This window comes from Callorhinus ursinus, unplaced genomic scaffold, assembly GCF_003265705.2.
Source record: "Callorhinus ursinus isolate GAN/ISIS: 27379988/994484 unplaced genomic scaffold, GSC_fseal_2.0 scaffold6, whole genome shotgun sequence".
Classification (NCBI taxonomy): Eukaryota; Metazoa; Chordata; class Mammalia; order Carnivora; family Otariidae; genus Callorhinus; species Callorhinus ursinus.
Window position 1 is genome coordinate 68,143,928 of NW_027397068.1, and position 14,231 is coordinate 68,158,158.

General features: G+C 39.8%; 1 pseudogene; it reads right to left on the reverse strand.

Annotated features, from left to right (window-relative positions):
* Positions 1–8,243: 8,243 nt before the first annotated feature.
* Positions 8,244–9,625, reverse strand: LOC112819347 (large ribosomal subunit protein uL4 pseudogene; annotated as a pseudogene).
* Positions 9,626–14,231: the final 4,606 nt, after the last annotated feature.

Sequence of the window (14,231 nt, forward strand, 5' to 3'; positions counted from 1 at the left end):
TAGTTTCTGTAGCTTCTGAAAACCACCACTTTGTACTCCTTAAAGAATGAGAGTGTATGAATAAAATATTGTTTATTACAATGAAAATATTCTGATCTCACAGATCCCCCCAAAAGGGCTTCAGGGACCCCGGGGATCTTGAGAACATACTTTGAGAACCACTGATTTAGGTAACAAGCCAAACGCAGAGATGACAGGAAAGAAAAAAAAAACCATAGATTACACTTCAGCAGTAGACTAAGTAGATCGTGGAGTGGTGGGTTGAGTATGGTGGTTTGGGAGCAAATGAAGGAGAGAAAAACCTAAGAATGATTCAGATTTTTATCTTGGAATAGGATGTGGATGGTGATTCATTCTGCCAATCCCTCTCACATTTATACATGTGGTTGATAAAATAAAATTCGTATACACTCACATAATATTTAAAACTGTCCCTTAATTTTGGATTAAGAGGTATAAACTTCCAGTTATAAAATAAGTCACAGGGATGACAAGTACAGCCTAGGGAATCTGTATGGTGACAGATGGTAACTATACTTATCCTGTTATTTTGTAACATATATGAATGTTGAATCACTATACTCACTATACGGTACACCTGAAACTAATATAATATTGTACGTCAACTATACTTCAAGTAAAATCTTTCAGTGTCCCTTCATTTTTTTTTTTTAATCTTCCTACGGTGATTCTTAAGCAAATTCATGACATTCTAACTATGGAGATTCTATGACTCTCTTCCTCCTACCAACAGTACCTACTAAGGACTCGGTACAAATGCTTGATGAATGAATAGGGCATTGACTAAATTAACTGAGTCTAGTAAATAATTTTCTGAGCCCTCAGATAAACATAAAAATGCAAATGTCAACTTTTATAAAATTTTATTTTATTATGTTATGTTAATCACCATACATTACATCATTAGTTTTTGATGTAGTGTTCCATGATTCATTGTTTGTGTATAACACCCAATGCTCCATTCAATACGTGCCCTCTTTAATACCCATCACCAGGCCAACCCACCCCCCCACCCCTCTAGAACCCTCAGTTTGTTTCTCAGAGTCCATAGTCTCTCATGGTTCATCTCCCCCTCTGATTTCCCCCCTTCATTTTTCCCTTCCTACTATCTTTTTTTTCTTTTAACATATAATGTATTATTTGTTTCAGAGGTACAGGTCTGTGACTCATCAGTCTTACACAATTCACAGCGCTCACCATAGCACATACCCTCCCCAATGTCTATCACCCACACACCCCATACCTCCCACCCCCCACCACTCCAACAACCCTCAGTTTGTTTCCTGAGATTAAGAATTCCTCATATCAGTGAGATCATGATACATGTTTTTCTCTGATTGACTTATTTCGCTTAGAATAATACCCTCTAGTTCCATCCATGTTGTTGCAAATGGCAAGATTTCGTTTTTCTTTTTGATGGCTGCATAATATTCCATCGTGTGTGTGTGTGTGTGTGTGTGTGTGTGTGTGTGTGTGTGTGTGTGTATACATACCACATCTTCTTTATCCATTCATCTGTTGATGGACATCTTGGCTCTTTCCATAGTTTGGCTATTGTGGACATTGCTGCTATAAACATTGGGGTGCACGTACTCCTTCAGATCACTACATTTGTATCTTTGGGGTAAATACCCAGTAGTGCAATCACTGGGTCGTATGGTAGCTCTATTTTCAACTTTTTGAGGAACCTCTGTACTGTTTTCCAGAGTGGCTGCACCAGATTGCATTCCTACCAACAGTGTAGGAGGGTTCCCCTTTCTCCACATCCTCGCCAACATCTGTCATTTCCTGACTTTTTATTTTAGCCATTCTGACTGGTGTGAGGTGGTATCTCATGGAGGTCTTGATTTGGATTTCCCTGATGCCAAGCGATGTTGAGCACTTTTTCATGTGTCTGTTGGCCATTTGGATGTCTTCTTTGGAAAAATGTCTGTTCATGTCATCTGCTGATTTCTTGATTGGATTATTTGTTCTTTGGGTGTTGTGTTTGATAAGTTCTTTATAGATTTTGGATATTAGCACTTTATCTGATACATCATTTGCAAATACCTTCTCCCATTCTGTCGGTTGTCTTTTGGTATTGTTGACTGTTTCCTTTGCTGTGCAAAAGGTTTTTATCTTGATGAAGTCCCAATAGTTCATTTTTGCCCTTGCTTCCCTTGCCTTTGGCGATGTTCTAGGAAGAAGTTGCTGTGGCTGAGGTCGAAGATGTTGCTGCCTGTGTTCTCCTCTAGGATTTTGATGAACTCCTGTCTCACATATGTTCTCACATAAGAACATATTATGAACAACTATATGTGAGCAAATTAGATAATCTGGAAGAAATGGATGTATTCCCAGAGATGTATTAACTACCAAAACTAAACCAGGAAGAAACAGAAAACCTGAACAGACCTATAACCACTAAGGAAATTGAAGAAGTAATCAACAATCTCCCAACAAACAAGAGCCCAGGGCCAGATGGTTTCCAGGGGAATTCTACCAAACATTTAAAGAAGAATTTATACCTATTCTTCTGAAACTCTTCTGAAACTGAAACTATTTCTCAAAAAATAGAAATGGAAGGAAAACTTCCAAACTCATTTTATGAGGCCAGCATTACCTTGATCCCTAAATCAGACAAAGACCCCATCAAAAAGGAGAATAACAGACCAATATCCCTGAACATGGATGCAAAAATTCTCACCAAAATACTAGCCAATAGGATCCAACAGTACATTAAAAGGATTATTCACCATGACCAAGTGGGATTTATCCCTGGGCTGCAAGGTTGGTTCAACATCAATCAGTGTGATCCAATACATTAATAAAAGAAAGAACAAGAACCATATGATCCTCTCAATAGATGCAGAAAAAGCATTTGACAAAGTATAGCATCCTTTCTTGATCAAAACTCTTCAGAGTATAGGGATAGAGGGTACATACCTCAATATCATAAAAGCCATCTAGGAAAAACCCACAGCGAATATCATTCTCAATGGGGAAAAACTGAAAGCTTTCCCCCTAAGGTCAGGAACACAGCAGGGATGTCCACTATCACCACTGCTAGTCAATGTAGTACTAGAAGTCCTAGCCACAGCAATCAGACAACAAAAGAAAATAAAAGGCATCCAAATCAGCAAAGAAGTCAAACTCTCACTTTTTGCAGATGATATGATACTTTATGTGGAAAACCCAAAAGACTCCACCCCAAAACTGCTAGAACTCATACAGGAATTCAGTAAAGTGGCAAGATATAAAATCAATGCACAGAAATCAGTGGCATTCCTATACACCAACAACAAGACACAAGAAAGAGAAATTAAGGAGTCGATCCCATTTACAATTGCACCCAAAACCATAAGATACCTAGATATAAATTTAACCAAAGAGGCAAAGGATCTGTACTCAGAAAACTATAAAATACTCATGAAAGAAATTGAGGAAGACACAAAGAAATGGAAAAACATTCCATGCTCATGGATTGGAAGAACAAATATTGTGAAGATGTCAATGCTACCTAGAGCAATCTACACATTTAATGCAATCCCTATCAAAATACCATCAACCTTTTTCAAAGAAATGGAACAAATAATCCTAAAATTTGTATGGAACCAGAAAAGACCCAGAATAGCCAGAGGAATGTTGAAAAAAAAAAAAAAAAAAAGCAACGCCGGTGGCATCACAATTCCGGACTTCAAGCTCTATTACGAAGCTGTCATCATCAAGACAGTATGGTACTGGCACAAAAACAGACACATAGATCAATGGAAAAGAATAGAGAGCCCAGAAATGGACCCTCAACTCTATGGTCAACTAATCTTCGACAAAGCAGGAAAGAGTGTCCAATGGGAAAAAGACAGTCTCTTCAACAAATGGTGTTGGGAAAATTGGACAGCCACATGCAGAAGAATGAAACTGGACCATTTTCTTACACCACACACAAAAATATACTCAAAATGGATGAAAGACACAAATGTCAACTCTTAAACAATGAATCACCTTTTAGATATTTATTGAAATTATTTTCCTAAGGGGACAGGCTTCAACCTTGATAGTTCAAGAACAATTGTACTAACCCAACTTTATTCTAAGAAACACGCATCATTTAACTGTGCCTTTTTTTAAGTAGGGCATGTCCATTTAATTAGTTGTAAGTCTAATTAACAAGATTTCAACACAGAACAAGATAAAAGTCAACTTATTTCCTGAACTAGTGAATCAGTTTCTAATAATTCTGACTGAACCTGAACTCATTTTTTTAAATATAATTTTATTCCAAAGTTTATGAACCCTTCCATTTTCAGCCCATTCCCTTCAATAAATAAGTTCAGTTCACCATTTGATTTCAATCAGCCACTTCATTCCATTTTTTCTGACCCGCAACTGCTCTAACAAACCCAGAAACATTCCCAGGATCCCACACTAAGTCTCAGGAGATGGTATAGTAATTAGCATGTCTTTAAAATTCAGAAACTTTCTTCTCAGAACATGCAGAGCCATTATGAGACCTTATTTCATGTTCAGCTATGTTCTTCTCCAACTCTCCATGGAATGCTCCCGCCATGTCTGATGAGTCTTGTCATTCCCTGATCAACTTGTGCATGTCTGCTTCTGTGCCTTTCCTCATTCTATTCCCTTCATCTGGTTTGCCATTCCCTCCCTCCTCTACTCTTCTTTCAAGGTATAGTTCAACTATCCCATCCTGTAGGAAGTCTTCCCCAGTCCCTCTGGCCTTCTATAATCACTCACTTCCCATAGCCCCACCCATGTTCATAGTGCTTCTCTAGGAGTTGCATATCCTTTACTCCATGACTCATGAGGCTGTGGGCTGCTTTTATCCATAATGTCAGGTGTATAATCAGCCCCTCCTAATTGCTGCTTGAATAGAACTGAACACCCAACAAACATAATAGGAGAGAGAAGCTCAAACTTCTTAACTCAGCTCATGTGCGGGAGTTTCCTCAAATCCCTAGCACACATTTGATCTCTTGTCAGTAAGAAAAGCCTTCTCCATAGCACTTAGCATGTATTCCCAAATAGGTCATTATACCTTAAGAATTGTTAAATTTCCACCTCACCTTCTCAGAGTGGATAATAAGGAAGCTTGTAACAGGACAAAAAATGAGATGTGACCCAGAACAATGAGTGGGCGGAGCATGGATGTCCAGATACTTTCTACATTGGCATTTCTCTCACCTCCTGTCCAAGCACTGGGCCTTGCTTTATGAGTGAACGTGCGGGAGTCCATTACTGCCCCCAAGAATGCAGCTTATCTGAACTCACCTCTAAGCTTAAGTTACTCCCATAATCTGAACTGTCCTTCCCCCACTCCATCACTTCCTCCTTCAAGACCAAGTTCATTGATTATTCCCTCCAAATTTTCTTGACAAGAATCAGAAAATGTTAGTACTGGAACTTCTATTTCTATTGATCACAGCCTTAATTAATAAATGGGAGGGTACTGAGGCTAATTAGGTTAGGTGACTTATCTAAGAACACACAACTGCCCCAGAATCCGAGTTGGCTTGGACTTGTAATCCTACCCCTTTACACCATTCCCACTTCAATACTTCCTCACCTTATTTTGCTCTCAGTCACTCTGTCTGGTTAGAGTTTCTTCATGCGGGATAGAGACCTACAATTCCCACTAGCTGGTAAAGTCCTGGCACAGGATTGTGAGAGTCAGTGTGATGCAATGGAATATATGGCATTTGGAGCTAAACAAACCTAGACTCATAGGACTCTACCACACTCTGACCTTGGGCAATTTATAGAACTCTCTGAGTTTCGATTTCCTCATCAGCAAAATAGGACTAAATATAAGTGGGGCCCAGTGGAGTGCGAAGTTTGGACCAGCCATTGAGAAAATCAACACCTACCACAGCCTGCTGTGTGGATGAGGACAAGTGCCCTGTGCCAGATGGCCTGGAGAGAACAGGACATGTCTGTATGGCCCCCTTTCAGTTCTAAACAGTTCCTTCATTCTGTGATCTGGGGTAATGTCTACTAAAGTAAAACACCAGCTGGTTTTCAAGAAGGAAAACATGTATGCTGCCTCTGCATAGAGTCATAAGGAAAAACAACAGATAGCTTTCCAAAGATCTAGTCCAAAACATAAAAATTAAAAACTTTAGCTCTCTGCCAAAATGACTTCAAAATATTCTTGAAGAGTTCAAAACTCTAAAGCCTGACCTTATGGTCAAGGGCATCAACCTCCCAATGCAGCTATTTTCGTCCTCTTACCTTGTCCAAAGGCCACATTTCCTTCTTGACCAGATATCCTGTAACCCTTACCTCTGGGCCCCTAAGTATGGAATTCAACTTTTTATCGTTCCAAAGCAAAGCGAAGCACAAAGCCTGCTCACTGAACCAGGGCCAGAGTATGTCATATATCTACCTTTTAGAAAAAGGATGCCCTTTTATTATAAAACAGAAAAGGAAGCTCGAAGTATGCTACATGTTTTCTGTGTTTATATTCACACAGTTAAATGAGTGGAGTAATACTAAAACTTTCACAGTGGAAACCTCAGAAGGCTGGGTTCAGCAATGGGCAGAGGTGAAATGACTGTCTCATTCTCTAAATACCTCTCATGTTTCCAATTGTACATGCTCCAATGAACATGTAGTTGTTTCTCCCGTTTATAAAATAAAGAAAATAATTCTTTTTTTAATGCATGGCTTTTAGTTTTTAATAAAATGAGTGTCAGTTGTTGTTGCTATTTTCATTCCCAAAGAGTCTTTACTTCCCGAAAACCAAAATAGTTTAGGAGGTGGAGGGATGGTTTGAGCTCAGATTTACTAAATTAGCAAAAAACTTCCAGTTCTCAAAAGTCTGAGGGTAAGACTATTCAGTTCCCCCTTTTCTTTTGATTTATAGATATAACTGTGCAGATTCACTTTCTCTGAGCAATAGTCAATTAATGATTGAGTAAACTGAAAAATAATTCCACATCTCAAAGGGCAGCCAAATCAAAGTTTCTCTTTTTTTTTTTTTTTTTTTTTAGATTACTGCTGATTGCTCCCTAAAGAGCTTCCTTGGAAGCCTGTAGCAGACAGCGTTGGTGCCTTGTCCCATCCGTTTACAAGGCTGGTGCCCCCAGTGAGTGCTGGCTGCTGGTGGCTCACAGTTGCCCCCTTCTCTGGAGAACTGTCCTCACCAAGAACTGCCTAAGGGGTTAAGTGCCTCCTCCCACTCCCCACAGGGCAGGGCACAGCCACTGGCTGAGCTGAAAAAGCATAGTCCCCTTGCTGCAAGGTGAGATAATCCTAGAGTACCATTCACACTCCAGAGCTACCCTTGGGCTCCATTGAAAGCCATGTCTTTGCCAGATTTTCTTACTTCCTTACAGGTTTCTCTCTCGGTAAGTTATTTGCACTAGGTAAGTAAATCATTCTCCTTTCAGGTCTAAAACGGTGCTTTGGGGGACTCTAATAAGGAATATTAACAATTGCAAATACATTTATGCCTGATATATAAATTTAATTTATATAATGATGTCAAATAAATTCCATACAGTTTTTAGTTGACTGAGACCTACATCTTTTAAAAACTTACAAATTATTACAAAGAAACAACCAGCTCACCACTGCCCCATAGTCAGGTATGATGAAATCGAAAATGTTCAGATTAACAGCAAGATCCAATGCTCTGAATCACAGAAATCAGAATAAAATGCAATTATCATGTGTGGCATATGTGGTGGGGTTTTGTTGTTTTTGAGAGAGAGAGTGTGCCTGCACGGGCGGGGTGGGGGACAGGAGGCAGAAAGAGAAGCTTGAGCAGGCTCCACACCCAATGCAGAGTCTGTGGTGAGTGCTTGACACACAGTTGACAACTGAAGAATTTTTTGCCAATATTTACTTGATTGGAAATAATGCCCAATTCAAGAATGAATTTGACAACCGAATGTTTATAAAAATGTTCTTAAGACTTTTACGTAATTTTTTTTTTTTGGATCCCAGAAGACCTGCTTAACAAATAGGGGTATCTATACAGTTTTGGGGGAATAGAAAAAGGGAGTTTGGGCCACACTCCAATGTTCAACCAGCCGTTGCAAATTCCCATGTGATCTTGACTCCATTATCCTGTCGCATGACCCAGAGGAAAGGGTGGAGCTAAGCGGGTCCCAAAAGAATCCTTTGTACCTCTTAATGCACCTGGAAGGCAGGACTAACAGCTCTGTGAAATAATAATAAAAATACACCCAAAAATGTATTAATGGTTTTTTTTCCTCACTGGCTTTGATCAGGTCTTTATTCAAAATTAGCTGTCCAAAATGATTTGACTTTTATAGAATTAACCTACGTTTTTAGGCAGTAGGCTTCTCTGCAGTGGGTTTCTTTTCTGCAGGCTTCTTGTCAGCTGCTGGTTTCTTGGTAGCTGCAGCCTTTTTCCCCACCACAGGTTTCTTCTGCTTCTTCACACCAACAGCCTTCTTTCCTTTCTTCCCAACCACAGGCTTCTTGCCTGGAACCCCCTTCTCATCTGATTTGGCTTCTAAGGCTGCGGCTGCCCTACCCATTCGGAGTTTGTGATTCTTGGCCTGGCGAAGAATGGTATTCCGGCGCATGGTCTTTGCATATGGGTTGAGCTTCAACATGATTCTCAGGTTCTTCAGTGGATTCTTCTTCAGGACTCTGCGATGAATCTTCTTGCGTGGTGCTCGGAGGGCTCTTTGGATCTCTGGACTTTTCAAGATTCTGCTAAGGTCTGTATTAAGCATCTTATGCATGGGAAGGTTGTAGTTACTCTTGAGGGAGGCAGCCTTACACCAAGTGCCATTCAGATCGTCTAACTTGTGGAAAGCACTTTCAGTCCAAATGCAGAAACGTCCCACATGCCCACCAGGAGCAAGTTTCAAAATGTCCAGTTTGCTTACATTAAGTAAAGTAATTCCAGGGATGTTTCTGAAGGCCCTGATGATACCGTTGTCTTCACTGTAGATGATGCAGGGTCCCCTGCGCTGGATACGACGGTGGTTTCTCATTCTGCCCTTGCCAGCTCTCATTCGCTGAGAGGCACAGACCTTTTTGATATCGTTCAGGCTTTAAGTTTCTTAAGAAGCAAAACAGCCTCCTTGGTCTTCTTGTAGCCTTCAACTTTATCTTCAACCACCAAAGGAAGTTCAGGAACTTCCTCAATACGATGACCTTTAGACATGACCAGTGCTGGTAAGGTTGAGGCAGCCAGGGCAGAGCAGATGGCATATCGCTTCTGTGTTGCGTTTACTCTGCGATGCCAATGGCGCCAGGTTTTGGTTGGTGCAAACATGCGGCCCCCACGACACATATTTCCAAAAGCACCCTGGCCAGAACGGTGAGTCCCTCCGCCTTGAACTCTGGGAATTCGAGCCACAGCTCTGCCAGTACCCCAAGACTCAGCACTGGCTTGATGACCTGCCAATTCACTGACAGCATACGGCTGTCTGTTGTTTTTGCGCAAGTTGGTGTGAACAAAGTTCACGATATCAGGTCGAATAGGAGCCTTGAACACAGCAGGCAAAGTAACATTTTTGCCAGATGATTCCCCCTTTTCGGAGTACACAGATATCAATGGACGAGCACACGCCATCGCGGGGAGAGGAGAGGGCCACGCTCCTCTCAACCCGGCGGCTCCTACGGGAAAAGCTGTATTAATGTTTTGATGGAGCTTTTTGAAATCTTAACTGATAGATTGATAGATTAATAAAGTGAAACAAGAAATAAAGAGAAAACACTGGCATACTGGTCAGTTATTCAAATAGAATCTATTTGTAATTCATAGGGTAAGTTAGAATTTCCCTTTGTTCAGGAGAATCTGTTTTATAGCACAATCTTGATCCAGAATAATTACATGCAAACAGAATTTTAAGACATAAAAACAAATTATATTCTTACCAACAGTGGCTTCAGAGTCATAATGCTGAAGACCAAAACTATACTACATCACTTTCTGTGAAGAATTCAAGCAAATGATAGAAAAGTAGCTTAATCATGTCTGCAATATATAGACGTTAATCCTACTTTAAGTGCTCTAAAAGCTCTAACTATAAAACAAATCGTATTTTAAAACAATTATCCATGACTCGAACAGCCTGAAGAGCATGCCTACATTTAAATGGTCAGTCCAAGAGAATATATATTTTTTCCAGTGAGGTTGTTGTTGTTTAAACAATTCAAGAGAGCTTCTTTTAGAATTACCTTCACAGAATACAGTATATTCTTTTGAAATTTTTCAGTGGTGAAAAAATCTTTGCCCTTTGAGGTTGGATTTGACCTGCAACAACAACCAGCACCTACTTTCAGACAAACCTGAAGAAAACTGAGTAATAGAGTTGTATTGTTAAGGCAATTACAGAAGAGTGGTAGTTGACAAGAACACTCAAGCATAAAAGAAGTTAAAATGAAGGCGCTGCTGTATTCTGGTCTTCCACATCCTGGCCCAGGTGTCTGTCTCTGGGTGTCAGTCACCACGGTGTGTTTTCAGGTGGAGACTAAAACCTGCTGAGCTTTTCTTATAGTCCTGAAGTTCAGATCTCAGGACATAAATTGACTCATATAATAACAATATTCTCAGCAGTAATCTCTCAGTGGGATTGGCTTGAAGATGGACTCCTTGTAGCCTATCTGCTTGTCAATTACATCACCATAAATCTTTCTGTGGCAGTAACGAATGATAAGAGCGTGGACCTTGGAGCCGAGCTGCTTGGGTTCAAGTCCCTGTTCCAATACTTCATATTAAGGCTAGTTAATAAACTCTCTGAGCTTCAACATCATCATCTGCTAAATAGAATACCTTCCTCATTCGGTTGTTGTGCAGATTAAGTAAATTAACACATTTCCTGTTCTTAGAACAGCACCTGCAGCATAGTCAACACTAAATAAATATCAGCTATAATTATTTTGTGTGGTGGCTCTAATAGGCAAAGAATGGGGTGACTGCATGGCTCAGTTGGTTAAGCCACGGCCTTCAGCTCAGGTCATGATCCTCGAGTCGCATGACTGAGTCCTGCGTTGGGCTCCCTGCTCAGTGGGGAGTCTGCTTCTCCCTCTGCAGGATGCTCCCACTGCGCATACTCTCTCTCTGTCAAGTAAATAAATAAAATCTTTTCTAAAAAATAGGCAAAGAATGAGTAGCTTGCCTTTAAAAACAAAAACAAAACAAAACAAAAAACAGTACTTTACTGATTCAGCCACTATACTCTCCTAATCTAAGTCAAAGAACCTTAAAAGGATCAAAAGCCATACAGTGATTCACAGGGCTCTGAATATACAAGACACAGATAATCCTTGGGAGGCATTTTAGAGTACCATAACTATAGATCCCAAAGTAATTTTAGGAACCGCCAAAGACATAGTGTTATTGCTATTACCAGAAAGTGTTGGCTGTTATGCTGTTATTTTGTTGAATATAAAATACCACAGATTGAAACACACATCTGTTTCAGAGATACTAATATGAAAACAATGTGTGCCTAAGAATCAATGAAATATGGTAACAGAAGTTTCTAAGAGGACATCTACCTGTCCTCTTCCAGGCGGAGTCCCAACCCCGAAAAGGGAAACCTTCCCAAGATGGTATGTGACAAAGGTGACAAATGAGTTTTGAGTTTAGCGTAGTGAGAAGAGGAAAGCCCCTGAGGGAAGACCATGTGTTATATGAGGTGAAGAAAATGCAGAAGAATGTGGAAAGTTCTGAGTTCCTAATGCAGGTGTTAAAAAACTACCCAAGTGAATTCTGAAATTCAGAACTATTTTTCCATCTGTAGAAAGAGTACATTGTTTCCCTTCAAAAGTGAAACAACCACCCAAGAGGGATGAACTCCCAAACTTCAATTTCCATGTTGCCCTATGGGTTTCTGGTAGCTCCAGGTTTGGACGGCAACCATAATTACCCCCACCTGGGCCATCTGGTCTTCGTCTAACAGTACCAGAGCCAAAATACTCTGCAAATAGCATTAATAAATGAAATGGGTCAGTAGGCCTCAAAGGTCTAGATCCCCTTTGTAATTTATATTCCAATTCAACAAATATTAGTCAAAGGATCTGGACTAGGTGCAAGGTATTGTTTAAAATGGGACCAGGTGCGGAGTATTTTGCTCTAAGGGATGAGAAAGATACTCAAATTTGGCATCCACCCAAACTCCATTCTGTACAGGACATAAAGGGAATATGAACTGGGAGGGAGGAGTGGGCAAGAGAGAGGAAGTAGGTTTATATCTGTAAAATAGTCTAATTTTCTGAGTGTCTTGGACTGCCCTAAAAGGAAATTTGCACAGAAGTGTAGAGAAGCCCACCTTCTGGTAATCCACTGTAATCCATCAGTCATAAACTTTAAAGACACTGAAAAAGTGGTCCTAAGTTTCTTTGCTTCTCACACCCTCTCTACCCCACCAGCCTATGGATCTAATTTGCTAATCCATACCATAGTCCCTATATAAGAATGACTTCTGAATCCATCTCCTCAACTGATTTGGAGGCGTTGTTGCATAAAGTTTAATCACTGGAGCAAGCCTCTGAGTGAACCTACTGCTTTTCTGCAGATGAAGGGAGTACTCTTCAAGTCTGACCCATCTCCTAGCATGAAACCTGGAAGATAAGCAGCAGCATGATTTATCCTTATATTTAAAACTAGGGCAGGAAAAAATATATCTTACTTTTATCCATTAAAAAATAACTTCTTATTAGAACAATTAACAGTCAAGTTGTATTTCAGTACTTTCATAGTTATTTAATAATAATATTGCTCATACCCTATTACAAGTAATTCTAAATTGTTTAATGTCTTCCATTTGTGATTTGGATCAAATATTACTTGAATGAAATCACTGAACATCTGGGAATTGAAAATGTTACATTTACGCAAGGATTTTTAGAAACTAAGATTGGCATATATTATGGCAGGAACTGGCAGGGATCTATCTCCAGACATTTACCTAACTCAAATTTTCCTTGTTTTTTCATCTTATATATTTTTATTTTTAAAAAGATTTATTTATTTATTTATTTATTTATTTATTTAATTTCTTTGAGAGAGAGAGAGAGAGAGCAAGCACACAAGGCAGAGAGGGGCAAAGGGAGAAGAAGTGAATCCCAAGCAGACTCCCCACTGAGTGCAGAGCCCAACATGGGGCTCAGTCTCACAACCCTGAGATCATGACCTGAGCCAAAAATCAAGAGTCAGAGCCCCAACCGACTGAGCCACCTAGAAGCCCCATCTTATATATTTTAAAAAAAACAACTATCCAAAATGTAGAAATGAATGTGTTTGGTTGAACCGTCTCTAGTCTCTTTCATAACTACACCACCAGTGGCATTGTTAACATTTTTGTATTGCATTTTTCTCACTGGCAAACTGAGCTGGCAACATTTTCACAGCCAGTCGCCTCTGATTTATTGATTACCTTTCAAGCTGATGACCTCATAGCAAAGAATCTGAGGTCTTCTCCCCCAACCCCCACCCCCAACGCTTCCTGGTATTTTTCTGAGATGCCAGAGCTCCAAGGTTTATGCCATTGTCTGAGTATCTAAACGATGGCAATGATAAAGCACATGACATCATGTAAACTATGTTATTTTGACTTTTAAGTATTCCTTAAATATAAATCTTGGCTAAGGCTGCCAAGAGATTTGGCAAAGGTCAGCCTGGTTTTATTCTCCCTTGGTGGGTGAAACTGGAATTCCTTGGCCTTACAAATTCTTGTGGTCTCCACAAACAGCTCCTCCTTTCTAAATCAAGTTCATCTTCAGTGTTTACTCAAATGTGTTTGGCCCACTAATACTTCTTTTAATGAGAATTCAGTTCCCTGCCAGAAGTCCCGTTTGGATCATTTACTTTTTCTTTGTTGATCCTATCAAGCAAATCATTACAAATAATAATACTGTAATAACATAGTTCTTTCCAGGAAATGTCTTCTTGCTGATGACATCTAAGACTGGATATTATTAAAATCTGACTTTTTTTTTTTTTCCATCCTGACTGTGCTGCAATTTAACACCTCTTGAAGAGAGACAATGTGGAGAGATTTTCTGGCTGGTGATCAGCATTTCAGGTTGGTGGTCAGATGAAAGCTCTGACAGAACTCTTTCCAAGGATTTGTTGTGCATGCTCAAATTCTTTGTTCTATGTTGACTCAAGCTGTTTTATAAAATATCCCTGTAAAGATAGGCCATTGAGGCAGTTCAGAACTAAACAGAAAAATAATCACTTCATTTGTTTTTCATTTTCTGAACACGTATAATCCAAATAA